The sequence below is a fragment of the Lissotriton helveticus genome, chromosome 7, assembly GCF_964261635.1.
Source record: "Lissotriton helveticus chromosome 7, aLisHel1.1, whole genome shotgun sequence".
NCBI lineage: Eukaryota > Metazoa > Chordata > Amphibia > Caudata > Salamandridae > Lissotriton > Lissotriton helveticus.
In genome coordinates, this window is record NC_136068.1 from 1,295,661,687 (window position 1) to 1,295,676,459 (window position 14,773).

Genomic DNA, 14,773 nt, shown 5'->3' on the forward strand with positions numbered 1-14,773 from the left:
CCTAATGCAGATACGTCATTCCTATGACACCCTAACACAGTTATGGCATTCCTATAACACCTTAATGCAGATACATCATTCCTATAACACCCTAACGCAGATACTCATTCCTATAACACCCTTACGCAGATACGTAATTCCTATAACACCCTAACGCGGATACGTCATTCCTGTAGGGTAACATGGGCCTGCACAGCCATCCATTGGCATCTCCAGTTTGAATCAAGTGTCACAATTATTATTCTCTTTGTTGTTGAGAATGGATACTGCTCCAACGCCCTTGCAACCGAGCCTTGGTATAAAGATACCTCTACCAAATCAGTTGTGTTACGACAACACCCTAACACAGATACGTCATTCCTATAACACCCTAACGCAGATACGTCATTCCGATAACACCCTAACGCAGATATGTCATTCCTATAACACCCTAACGCAGATACGTCATTCCTATAACACCCTAACACATATGTCATTCCTATAACACCCCAACGTAGATAAGTCATTCCTGTGACACCCTAAAGCATATACTGCATTCATATAACACCCTAACGCAGATACGTCATTCCTATAACACCCTAATGCACATACATCATTCCTATAACACCCTAATGCAGATATTTATTCCTATAACACCCTAATGCAGATACGTCATTCCTATAACATGTCATTCCTATAACACCCTAACGCAGATACGTCATTCCTATGACACCCTAATACAGATTCAGCATTCCTATAACACCCTAATGCAGATACTCATTCCTATAACACCCTAACACAGATACAGCATTCCTCTAACACACTAACGCAGATACATGGTTCCTATAACACCCTAATGCAGATACATCATTCCTATAACACCCTAATGCAGATAATCATTCTTATAACACCCTAACGCAGATACGTCATTCTTATAACACCCTAATGCAGATACGTCAATCCTATATAACCCTAATGCAGATACATCACTCCTATAGCCCCATACACAGATACGTCATTCCTATAGCACCCTAACGCAGATACCTCATTCCTATAACACCCTAATGCAGATACATCATTCCTATATAACCTTAACACAGATACGTCATTCCTATAACACCCTAACGCGGATACGTCATTCCTATATAACTCTAAGGCAGATAAATCATTCCTATAACACCCTAACACAGATACATCATTCCTATATAACCCTAACGCAGATATGTCATTCCTATATCACCCTAACGCAGATACGTAATTCCTATATAACCCTAATGCAGATACGTCATTCCTATAACACCCTAATGCAGATACATCATTCCTATATAACACTAACACAGATACGTCATTCATATAACACCCTAACGCAGATACGTCATTCCTATATAACCCTAACGCAGATACATCATTCCTATAACACCCTAATGCAGATACATCATTCCTATATAACACTAACGCAGAAAGGTCATTCCTATAACACCCTAACGCAGATACGTCATTCCTATAACCCCCAACGCAGATACGTCATTCCTATAACACCCTAACGCAGATACATCATTCCTATAACACCCTAACACAGATACGTCATTCCTATAACACCCTACTGCAGATACGTCATCCCTATAACACCCTAACGCAGATACCTCATTACTATAACACCCTAATGCAGATACGTCATTCCTATATAACCCTACCGCAGATAAGTCATTCCTAGGACACCCTACCGCAGATACGTTATTCCTATAACACCCTAACGCAGATACGTCATTCCATAACACCCTAACACAGATACGTCATTCCTATAACACCCTAACACAGATACGTCATTCCATAACACCCTAACACAGATACGTCATTCCTATAACACCCTTGCTGCAGATACGTCATCCCTATAACACCCTAACGCAGATACGTCATTCCTATAACACCCTAACGCAGATACTCATTCCTATAACACCCTTACGCAGATACATAATTCCTATAACACCCTAACGCAGATACGTAATTCCTATAACACCCTAACGCGGATACGTCATTTCTGTAGGGTAACATGGGCCTGCACAGCCATCCATTGGCATCTCCAGTTTGAATCAAGTGTCACAAATATTATTCTCTTTGTTGTTGAAAATGGATACTGCTCCAACGCCCTTGCAACCGAGCCTTGGTATAAAGATACCTCTACCAAATCAGTTGTGTTACGACAACACCCTAACACAGATACGTCAGTCTTATAACACCCTAACGCAGATACGTCATTCCTATAACACCCTACTGCAGATACGTCATCCCTATAACACCCTAACGCAGATACGTCATCCCTATAACACCCTAACGCAGATACGTCATTCCTATAACACCCTAACGCAGGTACGTCATTCCTATAACAACCTACAGCAGATACATCATCCCTATAACACCACACTTCCTTCCTCTTCTTCATGCCAAGAGGAATTGATTGACGTCGGTTTCATATAGGGTGGAGAATATTAGAATCCAGAGTGCTAGGTGTGGCACACAGCTGATGAGGTGAAAGAAGGGATTGCAGACAACCATTGGTCAGAAACACTGCCCAACAATATTACTTTAAAGAGGCCCATGTACTCAGCGCTAAACTCAGCACCCGAGGTTACCCCCGAAGACTAATTAAAACATCATTAAAAAGAGCATGGTTTTGCCCGAGGGAAGTTCTGTTGGAATCTAAACCAAAAAAGACACAAAACCGGATGGTATGTGTAACAACTTTCTCTCCGATATCTAACTCACTTACCAAAAGCATCAAAAAACATTGGGATGTGTTGAATGCTGACCAACTCCAACTGGATAAACCGATGTTTGCCTTTAAGAAGGCAAAAAACTTAAAAGATCACTTGGTGCGGGCAGCCCTACCTGCACCGGTAGAGATGACCACAATTGACACACTCTGGGGTTTGCCAAAGCTCACTGGGCATGTAAAATGTGGGAATTGTTCTATGTGTGATAGTACCATAGAAGGCAAAGAGTTTATTTACAATGATTTGAAACACGAACGCAGAGATTTCTCAAACTGCAATAGCTCTAATGCAATCTATGCTTTGTTGTGCCCATGCTCCATGATCTATATCGGACAAACCACACAAAAGGCACGAACAAGGATGTGCCAACATCGGAGCAGGATACGATGCCGAACTGCGAATGCACCCCTGGTACAGCATTTCACAGAACAATCCCACACTGAAATGGATTTCAAATGGACTATCATTTGCCTGGTAAAACTCCCGAGCCGCGGGGGTAACCTGCAACAACTCTTGAACAAAGAGGAATTGAGATGGATCCTGAAGACCAAAAGTCTTCACACAGGGTTAAATCGGACTGAGGACTGGACTTCTCTGATTTAACATTATCTGTTTTCTTCTCCCCACGGATTCTTCCGCAAGCTTGGAACATAATTGTAAATATGGTTCTGAATATTTTTTCCATGTATATGTAAATGTAACATAATTGAAATGTGCTTGAAATGCATTTACAATCTAACACCAGCTTTAGGATATTGTTCTGAATGTCTGTGATTCACGGCACGCTAGCCTACGCTATCCACCCATATCTTTTGACACTGGTGGGTTCTCACTTAGTTACTAAGTTATATACGTCCTGTTGGGCCGGGCACCACTGTAAGATGGCGGACACCCGCCGTGCACACCACTCCGTTTCCCCCTTGTCATATCATGCCATTAGATTATTTCCCCGATCCGAAATGGCCGCCAAGTTTGGGCGCAATCGGATTGGTCCGTTTTCCCACGTGACCTCCCGTATACCTTCGCCGCTTCCCGCATTGCACGGAGACGCCGCGTTTTACACCGGTGCTAGCAAGAATCCCCATTGCGGTCTTGTTCCCAGCGCTTCCCAGGTAAGATTGGCCCTGGTCAATGTGCACCCGCAGTAGGAGTCAAGCTTAAGACACCACTGTTACTTATGCTGCCCTTGTCCTTTCTTTCCCAGACTTGGTTATCGTGACTATTATTTTCGGGTAAGACCTGATTTCCTGCGTTTTTTGTTCACCACGGTCACTCCGATCGCAATTGCCATATTTATTCACATGTCGCCCTTCCCTCCACAGACCACAGTACTGAGGGCACTCATTTAAGGTACGAGCAATTTCTCAACCACACTCTAAATGGGAATTTACTACTTTTTTGGCTACTATAGTGTCAATTATTTTCCCTTTAGATTTATTGTATAATTAAGCTATACTACCTAGCTTAAGGAATTTTCCTACAAGAGTGCGAAACCATTGGTAAGCGCAATTCCTCACTTCAGACACACTGAGGTTCAGTTCATTGGTTGTTTAGCACGCCGGTCCGCCCTCACTTCACTCCATCCGCACCTTATTCGTGCACTTGTCACAGTTGATTCAACACTCGGCGCCACTAGCCCTGTTTCTCGTCAGTGTTCTTCACTGCCCATACTCTGCATGATCCACATCTCGTTACCGGCTGCACCTTGGCATGGTATGAGTCATGCAATCTATGTACGCAGTTGTGGTAATGTTTTAATGACATGTCTCTATCTTTTTTTATGTCTCCCCTTCTTTTTATATGGTTTATGTCCTATTATCAGTGATATATTCACAAATGTGTAATTTTAAGGCAATTAACCTCTGTCCTGAGGATGAACCTCTATTAAGTATGGTTCGAAACGTCGTCGACATATTACACTAAATGCAACGAATGCTGATATAATTTTTTCTTGCATATGTGTATATTTTAGATTGTCTGGTGTATTTTTACTCTGAACAGACGTCTTGCCATTGCCTGTTATTGTGTATGTTGTATGTTTTTCCAGTGTGGTAGTCGGACACCGGACGGTGCCCCGTTTCTATCACACTCAGTGTTACATTTGTTTTAGTATTTTTGTATCAGGGAAATAAACTGTCCGGCTGGACACTTCCCCAGAATATATTACCATTTGGTTTATATTTATTCTTCCGTGTATTTGCTTGTTGTTCTAAGGACCACTGTTCTTGATTATACAACAATATCAAAGCGTCATTCTCCCATCTCTCCAGCAACACAACAACGTGAGTAGCGATAATTTAGTTTCCTTTATCATTTTGGGGAGCCTGCCTTTTACAAAAGATTCGAGGCTGTTGTCAGGCATCCGACACTCCACACACACTCCACACACATGTTGTGACACACAATGAACCATCGTAGACGGGAGTCCTCGGAAGCTGGCGCGAGACAAAGTCTGTGGAGTCTCTCAGACGCCATCAGAGACGTCTGTCTCTGCTGCGTCCATCTCTCCGGCGCTCCCTCTCACTCAGTCACAAGCATGTTGGAAACACACAGGCCATACTAAAAACAATCCGTGCAAGAACACCCACTCCCCACCGGGCATATTTACCGTGCCTGCTTGACTGCTCCCGATCACCGCCGCTCCCACCCCTGGGTGAAACTGAAGGCTTTTCGGTCTGAGGCGACTCTCCGGGGCGCGGGCGGGCGTCCATGCACAAAGAGAGAGAAACAACAGTGAAATATGAAAGCAGAGGGTGATATGACATGGTTTCCTTCCTCCGCTTATCATGGGCACACATGAATGCGCCGATGCTGGGTGGGGCCCCGGACCCTGCTGCCAGGACCTGTCAGTATCTGCTGAATCTCCCAGTTGAGGGATGCCAAACCCTCGTCTGTTGGATCTCGTGCTCCCTGGGTCAGGCCTTTGCTCTATTTTTTTTTTTTTACCGGTTTTGCTGTTGAGATTTTTATATCCTCTGTACATGCTTTATATGTTCTCAACCTTTTCTGATACCATGATGACATAACCCTAGTATGTTAAAACAGGGTGTGTTGCTTGCACGTCTATTCATCAAAACGTCTGGCGTAGCAAACGTGACTCCACACCCCCCCTGGATCTCGAGGCATCCCAAGAACTTTGACCCTGAATCTTCCTAGAAAGTGATGTCACATGACCTTGACCCTGGGAACTTCACAATACTGGATATAACCGAAGAATTATGTAATAAGTGCCCAATTAATAAAGTAACACAACAGTTACTAACACAAATACCATCTATATATAAACTGTGGTGCGGGCATGAAATACTAGAGAATCATTCTCATTTCACTTTATAATTGTGTGAGCAATTCCGCATTCTTTTGAAGAGGAGGATATAGCGCCACAAAACAACTATTTATACCACAAACTATTATTATCTAATAGTTCCACATGTCTGTACTTCAAAGAGAAAACATTTTGCTAAATTACAGAGAGTTACACAAAACAGGTTTAGAAACCAATAGTCGGTATGCCCTCCAATATTAATTCAGAGAGCACAATTTAATGAACAAGAACTGACTTAAGAACAAGTTACTTATCTTCGGTAATTCTCTTTCTGGTGGATATTGAATTTAATCACAGATTCTGTCAGGACCGGAGGCTTCAGATTATGCTTTTGTACCTTCTCCGCTGTTTTATTACAAAAGTCACAGCAGCCAAAAACAAACCAAATAACAACAGCCCTACTTTAGAACCAAGGATATGGGCAAACAGAAAAGAAATGTCCATTAACTACAACTCCCATGAGTCACATTAGGCAGTCCATATTGTAGTCCTTTCTTAGTCTCCACTGCAGCTAGATAGGACGTCCCTCTCATGACCACCTCCTCTTTCTTCGCTGCTTCGCAGCCAGTTAAGTGTTTTCCTCCCTTTCTCCTCAATTTGTCTGGATTGTGGACTAATGGGGGTTTCCTGTATTTGAGATTGTTGGTTTTTCTTATGGTGGGGTTTATTACTGTGCTCCGTTTTTTCTTTCAGAGCCCATTATCAGTCGCGGGAGCATTTCTTGCTCCTACGCGCCTTTGCCCTTTTTCGTCCGCCTCCGGCCACTAGGGGGAGCCAAAGCGTCTCGTTCCCCTCGGCGCGGTGTCTCGTCAGAGAGCCGCGCTGAGGAGAACGTTTCTGCAGAGCACTCGCCCGGTCGCCTCACCTTGACGCTCTTTGAGCCGGTACAAAGCCCCACATTATCATTATTGACGCCCCGTTGGGGTCTGTACTGCGGTTTTAACCGCGCTGCCGCCTGCGGGCGTTGAATGGCACTCGAGTTTGTAAGGCTTCCTTTTTAAACGGTTGCTAGCGCGCAGGGAGGCGACAGAGGCCCGGTCTTCTACAGAGGGCCAGCGCGCTAGTGGGGTGAGTGCCCCCTACATCCCCGGTTCTACTGGGCATCATATACGTGCAGGCTTGTTTCTGCCCCAAATTCTATACGGGCTATAGCTTGTTACCCTGTCCTTCAACTAGACTTTGGCCCTTCTCATACGTGGGGCAGTGTGGTAGTGCTAGGCACCTGGTAGAGATGGGGGACGAGTATTATGAGGATGAGGAGTCACAGGGCTACCTCAATGATGATGAGTTTTACCAGGCCGTAGATAGTGCTATATATATAGGTGCGTTACAGAGATAGTGGGGCCTAAGGAGGAACGCCTCTCGGCACGTATCATATAGGAGTGCGAGAGGGTGACTCAGGCACATCTAGGGGTCCCAGTTAATCCTACGGCCCCGACGGGGAGTTCCCCCCCAGTCCCTAAGAAACCCTGTAAAGAAGGGGTGTCGAGTGGGGCGCGTGGTGTGGATAAAGACGCCTTCGAGAGACTGCGCGACGCATTCTTGGCGAAGGCGATAGATCCCGCCTCGTCGTCCTCCCCAGCCCCGGGCCCCTCGGGGGTCCCTGCCAGTTCGGCCCCTTTGTCACCGGCGCCAACCTCCCCGGCGGACACCGATGATGACGAAGGGTCAGAGCGTTCTTGGAGGCCTTCGGACTCCGTCACCGAGATTCCACAGGATAGTTCAGGTATGCTGGACCCGGACGAAATAATACATCCGAGGTCGGCGGCCTGGGCCCCTGGGGAGAAGGTGGCGAAGTTTGTCGCTGGCCGCCTCCGCAAGCCCTTAGAAAAAGAGGCAAGGAGCTGTTTGCGCGGGGAATGCCCCAGGCCTACGCTTGAAGGGAAGGTTGCCCTGACCCCTGAGTTGGACCCAAAAATGGCTACCTTTTTGGCAAAATTTGTTAAGGACCCTCGGAAAGGGATTGATCGTTCCTGGCGGGCTTGCCAGGACAAGCTGTTGGATGCCATAGGCCCCATAACAAAGATTCTGGACATGGCTGAAGAGGCCAAGGTGTCCGGAGCGGCCATCTCCCCAGAGGTCCTCTCTAACTGGGCGCAGAGAGTAGTGGTGTTCCTGGGGAATGCGAACTGCGCATTGTCCACAGAACGCAGAAGGTCCCTCCTGATTAAATTAGACCCTAAACTAGGAGACCTGGCCTCTTCTGAGGCAGGGGCAGTGGCCCAAGGAGGTCTATTTGGAGAGCCCTTTATTAAGGAACTGTGGAAGTTCGTTAATACCTTTACGTCCCTAGATAGGGCCCAGTCAAACATCAAAAGGGTCTTCCACCAGCGTTTCTCCAGGGGGGCCGGTCGCGGAGGGGGCCGCGCGACCGGCCGTGGTGGTCAGCAAACGACCAACAGAAATCAAGGCTCCGGGCGAGGGCAGTACAACTCCTCGCAAAGCTACAACAACTTCTATCCTACCAGAGGACAACGCTTCCGTGGCCGTGGTGGATTCAAGAATACTGCTGGGAACGCCTCCAACGGTGAGTGTAATCTCAGCGGACGAGGTCTGCGTGGGGGGTCGTCTAGCCTTGTTTCCAGAGGCCTGGGCCGCAATCACGGCGGATGCCTGGGTTTTACAGACTATCCGAGGTTTCCACGTAGAATTCTACGATCAGCCCTGACAAGTCAGGCCTCCTCCTCCCATCGTTTTCTCTTCAGCAGACGCACGCCTAGTCGACGAAGAGGTTTCAGACCTGCTTCGCAAGGGCGCCATCTGCCTTTCTACTCGGCACCCGGCGGGGTTCCTGAGCAACTTGTTCTTGGTGGACAAGGTGGATGGTGGAAAACGCCCGGTTATCAACCTCAAAGAATTCAACGGTTGGTTAGTCTACCGGCATTTCAAGATGGAGGGTATTTACATTTTGAGAGATGTACTCCTTCCGAACGATTGGATGGTACGCCTGGACCTCAAGGATGCGTACCTTGTGGTTCCCATTCATCCCCCGCACCGTCGTTTTTTGCAGTTCCGGTGGGGGGGTCAGGTGTTCGAATTTACCGCCCTTCCTTTCGGGCTTTCTTCAGCCCCTTGGTGTTTCACCAAGCTTCTTCGGCCGGCGATGGAGGTTCTACGGAGCCAGGGTATCCGGATGATAGTCTATCTGGACGACATCCTACTGATGGCTCAATGCCCCGGGCAGTTGGACCTACAGCTGCGCCAGACCATTTCCTTACTCCAGGGGCTTGGGTTTGTGATCAACAGCGGAAAGTCCGTTCTGATTCCATCCCAGTCTGTGGTTTTCCTTGGTTTCACCGTGAATTCCATACAATGCACCCTCAGCCTTCCTTCACGGAAGCTAGGGAAGATCCGTCACATCCTCCGCCAGACGATCTCGCGAACGCACACGTCTCTCCGTGAGATTGCCCGGGTGGTGGGGTTACTGTCTTCCTCCATCCAGGCAATCTTTCCGGGCCCCTGCACTACCGAGCCCTTCAACGCCTCAAGGCGCATCACCTCCGACGGGGCCTGACGTACGATCAGGTGGTTCCCCTATCGGACGAGGTGAAGGAGGAAATGCATTGGTGGCTCACGCATATGGAGGCCTGGAACGGCAGGGCGATTTTCGGTCCTGTCCCAGACTTGGTGATAGAGTCCGACGCCAGCCGTGCAGGCTGGGGCGCTCGCTGTGGAGAGTTTTCTACAGGCGGCGCCTGGTCATCCGAAGAGCAAGAGCTCCATATCAACTGTCTGGAGCTATTGGCCGGGTCCTTCGCGGTCCAATGCTGGACCAAGGACACGGTTCGTTCTTGTGTCTTGCTTCGCATGGACAATATCTCAGCGGTGAGATATGTCAACCATCTGGGAGGCCCTCGCTCCAAGGCCCTTTCGGACTTGGCGAAGGTTTTCTGGAACTGGTGCCTAGCGCGCCAGGTGTCGGTGACGGCGGAATACTTGCCGGGTCACGACAACCAGGTGGCGGATTGGCATTCCCGATATCTGAGGGACTCCAGTCAATGGAAACTCGATCCACAAGTGTTCAAGTGGCTGGACGATACCTGGGGCCCGTTCTCAGTGGACCTCTTTGCGTCCCGTCTGGACTTCCAACTTCCACGTTTCTTCAGCTGGAGGCCGGACCCTCTAGCAGAAGCCACAGATGCCTTCCTCCAGGACTGGAGCAGGGAGAAGTCGTACGCGTTTCCCCCGTTCTCGATGATACTGAGAGCGGCGGCCCATCTCCGCCGCCAACAGGCGGAGGTGGTAATGGTGACCCCCTGGTGGAGGTCGCAAGTGTGGTTTCCGGTTCTTCTGGAACTTTCCTGGGATTCTCCAATCCTACTCCCCCGGTTTCCGCGGCTTCTTCTCAGCGCGGACGGGGAACTCCATCATCTGCTCACTCAGAGCTCTCTTTACCTCATGGCGTGGAGGCTTTCGGGCGACGTTGGTCACTCCCGGGCCTTTCGAGACCAGCTGAAAATTTCCTCTCGAAGGCCTGGGCAGGCAGCACGACAAAGCGTTATCGCTCTGCCTGGAATAAGTGGTCCCGCTGGTGTCTTCGAAGAAACCTGGATCCCTTGGTTGCAGGCGTCGTTCCTGCAGTGAACTATCTGGCGGAGTCGGCCGCGGCAGGTCTGGCTTATCGCACCATCAATGCGATGCGATCGGCGATCTCGGCGGGCCATCAGCCAGTGGCGGGAGCACCACTAGGAGAGCATCCTTTTGTTTGTCGCCTACTGCGGGGTGTTCGCCTATCTCTGCCTCCAGAACCGCGTTATTCGGTTCTTTGGGATGTTAACCTAGTGCTGACTCTTTTCTTGTCATGGCCGTCAAATAAGTATCTGTCCTTGAAGGAACTTTCGGCAAAGTTGGCTATGCTCTTATGTCTGATTTCATGCAGACGAGTATCGGATGTTCATGCCTTGGATGTCACGGCGAGAGTTTTTTCCCCTGACGGGGTGGTCTTCACCTTGGGGCGTCGCACGAAGTGTGCTTCAAAGTCGATTTCTTATCCATGCTTCGCGGACTCTCCCAAACTGTGTGTGGTTCAGTGTTTAAAGGTCTATGAGGACCTAACCTTGGAACTTCGCCCTCCGGGCGAGCGACAGCTGCTAATCGCGCTGCGTAATCCACACAAGGCTGTCTCTTCTCCCACCATCGCCAGATGGGTACGGTGGATCATGCAGGAAGCAGGCATTGACACGAAACAGTTCGGTGCGCATTCAGCTAGAGGGGCCATGGCCTCGAAAGCTTTTTCTTTAGGAGCCAGATTACAGGATCTGATGAGAGCTGCGGATTGGTCTTCGGACTCCACCTTTAAGAGGTTTTACTTCAAACCAGTGATTGATATTGCCCATTTAGTGGTAAGTAAGCTTTAAACTAGCATAATCTGAAGCCTCCGGTCCGGACATAGAATCGAAATTTGCCTAGCAGTGTAACGGTAAGTTTCAATTCTATTAAGGACATGGAGGCGAGGATTATCCCTCCCGGTCTCCTGTGGAGAATACCCGCCCGTACTGCAGTAAGTACTCAGGTTTTCCAGTCTCATGTGGATGTAACTTGATGATGTTGATTTTACGTGCTTTGGATGCCCTTTCACTGCTGATGCTGTGGCAATTTTTCTTGATAGGAAATGAGGGTGCCAAGCAGGATCAGTGATGACACAGCGTGCCTCGCGCGAAGAAAGAGGAAGTGGTCATGAGAGGGACGTCCTATCTAGCTGCAGTGGAGACTAAGAAAGGACTACAATATGGACTGCCTAATGTGACTCATGGGAGTTGTAGTTAATGGACATTTCTTTTCTGTTTGCCCATATCCTTGGTTCTAAGGTAGGGCTGTTGTTATTTGTTTTGTTTTTGGCTGCTGTGACTTTTGTAATAAAACAGCGGAGAAGGTACAAAAGCATAATCCTCGCCTCCGTGTCCTTAATAGAATTGAAACTTACCGTTACACTGCTAGGCAAATTTCGATTCCTCACCTTTAGAATATATTCAGGCACCAGACTGGAGCAGGAAGATTTTTCAGCGTAGCCCTGCACGCCAGCAGGTGGCGTCGTGCGGCTCCGCACCGACTTCATTCTGCCCCAAAAGTGATAACTAAAGACACCTGTAGGAGCCACCCAAGTGGTCTAACATCAGTTTCCTACTGAGCATCGCCTGTGCCCTTGGATGCAGTGTCCTAAAACTAATTGTTCCTTCAGTGTCCTGATCTCGAAAGTGAGACATTTTTAGATTGAAAAGATTCCATGCCAAAGACTGGGGAGACAGTGGGCACTGAGTAATCTTGGGGTAGATAGTGTATCCACTAGAAAGAGCATTACTAAAGGTTACGCAACTTTTTCATTGGATGGATACTTCTAATAGTGGTTTAATCACCTTTAGAATAGATACCAATGCAGTATCACCCTGGTGGTGGGTAGGTGGAATAACTCGGACCAAAATGTCTTGAAGGATAGTCAAAATGCCCTTTTCACTTCACCAGGCTGTCAAAGCAGAAGTGCTTTGTAACTGTGTGTACTGATGTCCAAGTTACAGTCTGACAAATAAGAAGAGTCGGAGCTGGCATGACTTGCAGAGGGGGTGGGGGTGGGCGTGGCGTTGATTTAAAAAATATAAAATAAACTTACCTTCCCAGGTCCCGTGCCGTCTCAGCTCCTGGCTGGGTCCCGCGGAACAGGAAGCAGGCAACCTCCCTCTCCTCCCCTAAGCGAATCACAACACTGCAATGGCTGAGTTGTGATTGGCTGGGACGCCGACCACATAGGCATCTATGGGAAGGCCTTTTTCTCCATGTAGGCTGCAGAGTGTGTATGACTGGTTTGGTCAGCCCTGGGGCAGACCACACAGTGCCCTCAGTGTAGGCAAGCCACTCCTCCCCTGCTCTAGAGTAGGACCGCCCACCAGCCCGCCCCCAACCAAGCCCTTTTGCTTTCTCGCAGTGCGAGAAGCAGAGACATAAAATGGTATTTATAATATCATTTTATGTTTCTGCTTCTTGCACTGCAGAAAACAGTGGAACGACGCACCCCCGCCCACATGGAGGAGCCGCCCCTGGGACAGGCACTCCTTGTGCCAGCACAGTAGTAGCAGCCTTAGCCCTGGCAGAGACCGTCCTCAATCCTTATGGAGGCTGCTTTTCAGCCATCGTTTAGTAGTTCTTAATGCAGAGGCCTATCCATTTTGACAAAGTCGGTTTAGGCACCTCTGACTTTCTTTGCTCCAAAAAAACCCACAAAGAACTGATCATCTACTGATGGTTTTTGGTATAATTGATGTAAAAGCTGAGCACACTTTTGGGGTTCAAAGTCGGAGTCTCTCCTCCTCTTTTGAAGGATGAGGTGGGCAAAGAACGTTGGAAAAGTGATTTCTTGCCCAAATTGAAAGTCATTCACAACTTCCAAAAGTGGCTGGACTGACAGAGCTTGAAGCTCACTCACGCAACAAGCTGGTTAGCACAATGTGAAAAAACGTCTTCAGGGTCACAAGGTGCAATGAACAAATGTGCGAAAGCTCAAAATGAGTACAAATAAATTAAGTAAGGACCAAATTAAGGTCCCACTCTGGTATCACAGAAAGTTTAGGACGAAACATGTGGACCAAAACTTTAAAAAAAAGGCATACAGGAGCCCCGTACTCCACACTAGGTGGTATGTGTCTCCAAGAGAGAGCATTTTTGGGAACTCCAACACTTAAAAGTGTTGACACTGCACTTTCCCTGCAGTGGCAAAGGTGTCACAGCTGTGTTTGTCCACCCTGGCATTTAAAAATCTCACCGAGTGGTGTAGTATCAGGGAGATACCTTGACAATTCAGCCGGCTCTAGCTGCGCAAGGACTCTTGGGACAGTTCCTAGGATCCTACTATGCCCTGCTTGTTGCACGTCGGAACATGGTGGTAGACTTGTCTGTGAGGACCTGATCCAGCCTCCCCATAATAGATGGGGGAAGGCTTTCAATGGCAAGCAAATGGCCAGCAACTTCAGCAGGTTGATGTGGAGACCAAAGTCCCCTGACACCCACCTCTCCCAGATGACCAACCATGCAGTAATGCATCTGTCACCACCGTCAGCCCTGGGTATGATATGGAGAGGAATGTGCTGCTGGTTCAAATGCAGTTGAGCAGCAAAAACTGCAGATCATTTGCATTATCCTTCAAAACCTGGGTAGAGTCTGACAGGTTCCGATGGTGCTGGGCCCACTGAGACTTCAGATCCCACTGCAGAGCCTGCGTATGCCACGGTTGACGAGCAGGATGCAGAAGGCCAGTAGGCCAATAAGCCTCAGAGCCATCCTCAGTAAGACCCAGACCTGAGGATAAAACATCAGGATCATAGCCCAAATGTCCTGGAATCATTGCTCTGGAGAGAAGGCCTGAAAGTGCACTGTATCCAGGATGGCTCAGATGAAAGTAAGCTTATGTGGGAATCAGATATGACTTTGGCACGTCGATCATGAACCCCAACGATGTAAGGTTTGTCGTCATCTAGAGATGGCCTCAACTGATTGTGGCGAGCTCGCCTTCAACAGCCAGTTGCCTTGGTAGGGAAAATCTGGTACCACCAACCTCTGAAGGTATGCTGCGACCACTGCCATCACCTTAGTCAACACTTGAGGGACACTGGTGAGGCTGAAAGGGAGCACGCAAACAGAAAATGCTTAGGGTCCACCTTATACCACAGGTAGAGCTTGTGGACCTGCAGGACGAAATATGGAGACAGGCATC

The 14,773-nt window shown here is 48.3% G+C and overlaps 1 protein-coding gene across 1 annotated transcript in view; it reads right to left on the reverse strand.

Annotated features, from left to right (window-relative positions):
- Positions 1 to 5,479, reverse strand: part of UNC13D (unc-13 homolog D) — an 880,699-nt gene extending 875,220 nt beyond the window's left edge. Inside the window, exon 1 of the mRNA XM_078654550.1 lies at positions 5,359 to 5,479. The gene's annotated coding sequence lies outside the window, so the exon portion shown is untranslated. The remainder of the gene's footprint in view (positions 1 to 5,358) is intronic.
- Between the last annotated feature and the right edge of the window lie 9,294 nt (positions 5,480 to 14,773).